Below are 7,588 nucleotides of genomic sequence, written 5' to 3' on the forward strand. Positions count from 1 at the left end.
TCTTTTTGAGACAGGGTCTCGCTATGCAGCTCAGGCTGGCCTTGAGCTCACTTTGTAGCCCAGGCTGGTCTCAAACTCGCAACGATCCTCCTGCCTCAGCCTCCCAAGTGCTGGGATTACAGGCGTGCGCCACCATGCCCGGCTAAGAATGCCTATTCTAAAAAAAAAAAAAAAAAGAGGAAGAAGAAAAATCCCTATTCAAACTGGGTGTGGTGGCACATGCCTGTAATGTCAGCATTTAAAAGGCTGAGAGGAAGGACTGCCATGAGTTCATGGCCAACCTAGACTGCGTAGTGAATTCAAGGCAAATCTGTACTATATAACCAGATCCCGTCTCAAAAACAAACAAACAAAGAAAACCCTATTGTAGGAGGTTTTTGTTTTTTTTTTTTTAAACAAGTAACGTTCTTTAAGTGAGCAATAGATTTCCAATAAGACTTGAATGCTCTAAAATGGATTTACCTTTTCTTTGGCCTCCTTCTTTTTCTCTTCCTACTTTGTCATCTGCCTGACTCCAGTGGGTTCAGTTCAAGTTCCCCCATCTTTTCTGTTTCTCAACTCTTTAACTTCCCTGCCCCAAAACAGTCAGAATTGGGGCTGGGGATTTAGTTCAGCGGCACAGCGCCTGCCTGGCAAGTGCGAGGTCGTGAGTTCAATTCCCGGTACAGAGGAAGGCCATAGTCAGAATGACAATCATAAACATTACAAAGCATGAAGGGTGGGGGGAACGGGTGAGAGAGAAAGAGAAAGAGACACAGACACAGGATGCCTAGTAGAACATGCCTATAATGCCTATAATCCCAGCACTCGCGAGTGTTTAGCAGGTACTAAAACAGGAGGTTCACAAGTTCAAGGCCAGCCTGAGTTAACCAGCAAATTCAAGGCCAGACTGAACTACATGGAGAGATGATGTCTCAAAAAACAAAAAAAGGTGGGAGAAGGAAATGAAGGTTTAACGTCCTCCAGGCAGAAGTGAAAAGAACATCTAGACTCCACTTAACTATCTTTGCCTGTTTCATCTGCCTTCCAACATGACTACCTGGACCATTCTCCCCATCTACACTCAGTTTTTCTCACTGACTTTTTTCCTTCTCCCTCCTCCCTTGTTCTAGACTGCCCTGGAAATAGATACAAGTGACAGCAGTTCCTCTGCAACAGCATACGCAGTTTTGCTAGAGAGCACGGAGATAAAGTATCTATACAAGGTGATAGCATGAGCCGGGCGTGGTGGCACATGCCTGTAATCCCAGCCCTCAGGAGGCTGAGGCAGGAGGATTGTTGCGAGTTCAAGACCAGCTTGGGCTACAAAATGAGCTCAAGGCCAGCCTGAACCACACAGCAAGACCCTGTCTCAAAAAAAACCCAAGAAGGTGATGGCTACCCTTGGGTAGGTGACATTACATATTATGATCAACAAAAATGCTAATGGGCTCTAGCTACGAAGAGGACTAAAATTTTGTTCTGGTCTTTGGGTAGCATTCCACCTAAACAGAATGAATTGAATGGTAGAAAAATAAGGATCAACATAACAAAGTGTGCCATTCTAGAAATACTAACTGTGCAGTACACACAACAGTGCTAAAGACAGAATCTTATGTTCTAGATTTTTCAGCACAATTCTAACTTCAAATATCTTGTTCTTTAGTACACCTATATGCTCAGACCATAGGTCCTGAGTTTGGCAGAAAAAATCTGATCACTGTAGCTACTCATGAGGCAAACCAGACAAATTCAGTACCTAAAATCATGTAGCACCTAAAAAGTAACAATAAAGCCGGGCGTGGTGGCGCATGCCTGTAATCCCAGCACTCGGGAGGCTGAGGCAGGAGGATCGTTGCAAGTTCAAGACCAGCCTGGGCTACAAAGTGAGCTCAAGGCCAGCCTGAACTGCAGAGTGAGACCCTGTCTCAAAAAAAAAAAAAAAAAAAAGAAAAAAATAATAATAATAATAATAATAATAAAATCATGAGACAATGATACCAAATTGTTATAATCATGTAAGCACCTTCCCACAACCCTAGTACAGCAGTTTAATAGTTGGCTCAGATAACTGTAGGATTGAATACAAAATGCAGTGAAACCAGAGTATGCTAAAACTAAGAAAGCTTATCAGAACAAAGGCACAGACACTGGGAATGTTTAGAAAAAGTCAAGCAGGCTGGGTACAAGGCACTAGTCTTTTAAGTCATTCTTCCTCAGAGCCCTTTTAAAGTTACAGAGAACTGGGGCTGGGGATTTAGCTCGGAGGCACAGCGCCTGTCTGGCAAGAGCAACGTCATGAGTTCAATTCCCGGTACCGGGAAAAAAAAAAAAAGTTACAGAGAACTATGACAATAATTACGCCTATGATACTCCTGGGGAGGAAATAAATCTATTTGTGTGATAAAAATTAATTTTTCCAGCCAGGCATGGTGGCCCACACTTATAATCTCAGCACTTGGGAGGCCGAGGCAGGAAAATCACCCCAAGTTCAAGGCTAGCCTGGGCCACCTAGTGAGTTCAAGGCCAGCCTGGACTAAGGAGCAGGACCCTGTCTCAAAAAAGAAAAACAAAACAAAACAACAAAAAGAAAACCTGGGCATGATGGCACATGCCTGCAATCCCAGCACTTGGGAGGCTGAGGTAGGAGGATCCCTGCAAGTTCAAGGCCAGCCTGGGCTACCTGGTGAGTTTAAGGCCAGCCTGCACTACAAAGTCAGACCATGTCTCAAAAACAAAACACATACACACACACAAAACCCAAGAAACCAAAAAAAAAAGATCATCCCCACAATGAATGTAATCATTATGTATGGCAAACATGTACTAATAAAAATTTAAAAAAATCTATCTGCCTCCTGGAGAAATAATATTCCAGTTTTTAGTGCAATCTCAATCTTGATGCAGAGTCTTAATTTTCTCTATAAAGAAAATAAGCTATCATGGGGGCCGGGGATAAGCTCAGCAGCACAGCACCTTGCTTGGCAAGCGTGAGGTCCTGAGTTCAACTCCAGGTTCCAAAAAAAAAGAAGCTATCAAAAGAGAACAAAAAAATAAGGTGGCCCCCCGCTGTGCAAGTCTACAAGTTTTCAACATACTACTTGTTGAAAGCTGAGTTAAAGGCAATCAACACACTGTTTTCTGTATCTCATCTCATTGGCACTGTCATTTCTAGAATAGCTCACACTCCAGACTAGTGACTCAAACAGCATCTCAATTTGTTGGCCCAGGCAGAGCAAAAAAGGAAATCAAGTCAAACAATGGAGGAATCACAGGATTTCCTTCTTCATATCCCCAGTAAGATTAAGTCTTTCAATGAGCATGTGAATTCCAAAACACCAATTCCCACATCCTTACCAGTGTTCTGGCATAGGTGGTACATTTGAAAACATCTTCCATTTTCAATAAGTATGGGGCTTGGAGTGTAGTTCTGCAGTGAAGCACCTGCCAGCACACATGAAGTCCTGGGTTTGACTTCCAGCACGGCAAAAAATTTAAATAGTGATTATCACCAATTTTACCAAGAAAACTTATAAATGCCTAGTAAACTGTGAACTACTTGTAAAAATTATGTCTTGTTACTTCTTTTCTTTTCTTTGGTTGATTGTACTGGGAATTGAACCTAGGGCCTTACGCAAGCCTTAGGCAAGCACTCTACTAAGGGGCCATATACCCTGCCTCTCCCTCTACCCTTTTAATTTTGAAACAGTGTCTCACTAATTGTACAGGCTGGCCTCAAATTTGCCATTCTCAGGCTTTAGCCTCCCAAGTAGTTGAGATTACAAGTGTGCACCTCTATGTGGAGTTTGTGCTGTTTCTTGAAAATAACCTAAAACTGGGTGTGGTGGTGTAATCCCAAAACTCTGGGAGCCTGAAGCAGAAGGACTATTGCAAATTTCGGGCCAGCCTGGGATACACAGGGAGTTGAAGAGCAGCTTGAACTATACAGCAACACTTGTCTCAAAAAAAAAAACAAAAAAACAAAAAAAAAAACCCTCACAAATAAACACAGATTTACTAACACATTTCTCAACCCCCTTCCCCAATAAATGGAATAAATTAATCAAAAAACTGTAATCAAGCCAGACTAAGTGTTGCATACTTGTAGTCCCAACACTTGGGAGGTTGAGGTAGGAGGATTGTCCCAAGTTCAAGGGCAGCCTGGGCTACATGGTGACACCCTATCTCAAAAAAACACAAAGAAAAAACTAAAGAAAGAAAAAGAGAGAGAGGGAGGGAGAGACAGAGAGGGAGAAAAGAAGGAGAAATGAAGAGAGAAAGAAAAGAAGGCAGGAAGGCAGGAAGGCAGGAAGGCAGGCAGGCAGGTAGGCAGGCAGGAAGGAAGGAAGGAAGGGAGGGTAATCAAAACACACTGGTTAGGGCTGAGGGCTTAAACTCAGTGGTAGAGTTATGTACGTGGTATGCAGGAAACCTTGGGTTGGATCCACAACACACAGTCACCCCACACACGTATACATACACAAATATCACATACACTGAGCAGAAAGTGGTGGCACACGCCTATAATTCCAGCTACTGAGGAGGCTGAGGCAGGAGAATTCCAATATCTAACCCAACACCTGGGCAACTTGGGGAGATTCTGTCTCAAAATAAAAAGGGTTGGCAATGTAGTTCAGAGGTATAGTGCCTGCCTAGTACTTAAGAGAGAGAGAAAAAAAACCCACGCTGGTTGACAATCACATACCAGAAATTCAAAACCACAAAACCAGTAGGTTCATGTCTTTCTAGTTGATAGGACAGTTTAAGAGAAGGAAGACCACTTCCACAACATAATCCATTTCCAATCTCTACAATTCCAGGGGCTGGGGATTTAGCTCAGCGGCAAAGCGCCTGCCTGGCAAGCGCAAGGTCGTGAGTTCGGTTCCCGGAACCAGAGAAAAACCAAAAAAACAAACAAAAAAACAATCTCTACAACTCCATTTAATAAAGAGCACAAAACCTAGAGACTGACCACCTGGTTTAAGATCATCTGTGCCATCTTCTTGGTTGTGAGATGTAGCTCACGTTACTTCATGTGAGTCTCTCAGTGGCTACACTTTACAAGTGGAAAAACTATCCACTCAGAAGATTTTGGAAAGGGCTGAGAAAGGACTTCCTCAACTAGAAAGCATTATACAGTATCTATTTCCTCAATCACATTCCACCTTGTTTTATAGCGTCATCATAACACAGTAAGGATGAACAGCCACAAGCCACAACAACCAGTACTTCAGAACCAATTTAAATGCCAGGACACAGATAGGCCCTGTGCCAACACTGGGCAAGGCGGTCCTGGCAGCTTTTACAGGGCAATTAGGACATCTAGAGCTTAGGACACGACAGGCAAACCCCTGGTGCAGACGAACCGGCTGCGCCTGCTCCTGATCCCTCCCGGTCCCGCACCGTACACACACCTAGGCAAACCAGGGGTCACTCGCCAAGCCTCTACCCTGATCCCAAGGGCACTTCCCGCAGAAGTGAGTCACGACGGAGGACAAGAACTGCCAATGCCGACAGCCACAGCGGCCGCCCCGCCGGGCTCCATCTCGGACGCGGGGCCAGCTCCAGGTTCCCGCGGAGCCCAGGTGGGCGGACGCGCCGCTTCCACCACCTGCGGCCCGGGGGTCCCCACGCCAAGCGCGCTGGAGACTCGGGGAAGGGCTGGGCCCCACGGGGACGGCGCAGGAGCCGCGCAGGCCTCCCGGGACCTACTGAAACGCCTCCCAGAGAGCAGCATCCCGGGCTTCGCCCGCACCTGACACCTCCGCGCCCGGCCCGGCCCCGTCCGTCGCCCGCTCCCCAGCTTCACTCCGCTTCCGGCCGGCCGCTGCCCGCGGATCCCCTCAGGGCGCCGCGGGGACTCAGCGGTCCGTACAAACCGAGCTCCCGAGGGTCCCAGGTGGGTCAGGGCCCGTCGAGGGCGGAGGAGCCAGCAGCGACGCCGGGAAGGTCGCAGGACACTCACCGGCCACGGGCCCGCTCCACCCGTCGGTCAGTGCCCTAGTAAGCGCGCCGGTCAGCTACTCCTTCAGCCGCCGCCGCCGCTGCAGAAGCCGAGCGCGAGCGCGAGCGCGAGGACGGCACGACGTCAGACGCCGCGGGGGCGGGGGCGGGGCCTGTGCGGGACACGCCCCCAAGAGGCGGGCGCCCTGGGCCAGTTCTCTGACTGCCGAGAGTCCGCCTCAAGGCGGCTAGGCTGGTGGAGCTGAGGCGCTTCAGAATGAATGCTAGCGTTGATGAGAGCAAACGCCTCCGGGCGACGCGCTTTTTGTGCACGTTGTCATTGTTTGATTTTTAGACTGAGCCTCCCTGTACAGCTCAGGCTGGCCTCGAACTCGTTGAGTAGCCCTGGCTCGACTCTAGATCCTCAAGCCTCAGCCTGTGAGTGTTGGCATTATACTCCTGTGCCACCATGCCTAGTGTTTTGTTTTCTTTTGTTTTGTGTTTGCGGTACTGGGGATAAGCCCAGGGCCGTTGCATTGAGCTACATCCCCAGCCTTTTTTTTTCCCCCCAAAGAAAATTATTTTTTTTGGTACATTTTAGGTATACATAATGAGCACATTCATCGTAGCGAATTTGTACCTGTTACATGATATAACTTGATTTTTTTTCCCCATTTCTCTACCCTTCCTTCTACCCTTTTTCTCCTCCTTACTTACTTTTGTTTCCATTTTTCCTTCTTTTCTCATTTTTTTTTACTTTTTTCTTCCTTTCTTTCCCCCTCCCCCCTTCCCAGCCTTTTTAATTCTTTTTCTTTTTTTTTCTTTTTTTTTTTTCCAGTACCAGGAATCGAACTCACGACCTCGCGCTTGCCAGGCAGGCACTGTGCCGCTGAGCGAAATCCCCAGTCCCCTTAATGTTTTATTTTACACAGGGTCTCACTAAGTTGCCCAAACTGGGCTTGAACCCGTAATCCGCCTGGTTTACCTCCCAAAGTGCTAGGAGCACAGTTGTATGCCACCTTGCCAAGCTCAGAAAATATGTTTTAAAGGCCTAAGTGTAAGTCTAGGCTCAATGGCACACACCTGTCGTCCCAGCACTCAGGAGGCTGAGACAGGAGGACCGCTGTGAGTTCAGGGCCGGCCTGAACTACATATTGAGACCTTGTCTCAAAAAACAATAAAAGGTCTAAGTGTGATCATTTCCTTAAAACTCTTTCATGGTTCCCCAGTTTCAAGGATGTCCCCCATCCTCATATTACTCTGCAGATATACCCCTATCCACCGGGCCAGATGATACCACCACCCCTACAGGCTGCAATGGGTTCCACCTGCCTTCTCTGTTCTAGCCACATTGGCTAATAGTAACACACACAGCAAATGACTGGTCATAGCCAGCATTGGCAAAGGTGTGAGAAACAGTGTTTATGGAAGTTTACTGGGGAAGAGGGTGCACTTTGGCAAGATCTGTTGAAATTTAGTATCGGGACATTGTGCTCCAAAAATTCCACTTTGGGATAGGTTTTCCAGAAGAACACCTGCAAGACCCCAAAGAACCATAAACAGGAAAGCCACTCCAATACATAAAAAGATATTCCTAGCTAGACTTAGTGGCACATAACTGTAGTTATAGCTACTCAGGAGGCTGAAGCAGGAGGATCTCAAGTTC

The 7,588-nt window shown here is 46.9% G+C and overlaps 1 protein-coding gene across 1 annotated transcript in view; it reads right to left on the reverse strand.

Annotated features, from left to right (window-relative positions):
• Positions 1-6,125, reverse strand: part of Hmox2 (heme oxygenase 2) — a 33,430-nt gene extending 27,305 nt beyond the window's left edge. Inside the window, exon 1 of the mRNA XM_005391291.2 lies at positions 5,945-6,125. The gene's annotated coding sequence lies outside the window, so the exon portion shown is untranslated. The remainder of the gene's footprint in view (positions 1-5,944) is intronic.
• Between the last annotated feature and the right edge of the window lie 1,463 nt (positions 6,126-7,588).

Source organism: Chinchilla lanigera, unplaced genomic scaffold (genome assembly GCF_000276665.1).
Source record: "Chinchilla lanigera isolate Chin_1 unplaced genomic scaffold, ChiLan1.0 scaffold00041, whole genome shotgun sequence".
Taxonomy (NCBI): Eukaryota; Metazoa; Chordata; class Mammalia; order Rodentia; family Chinchillidae; genus Chinchilla; species Chinchilla lanigera.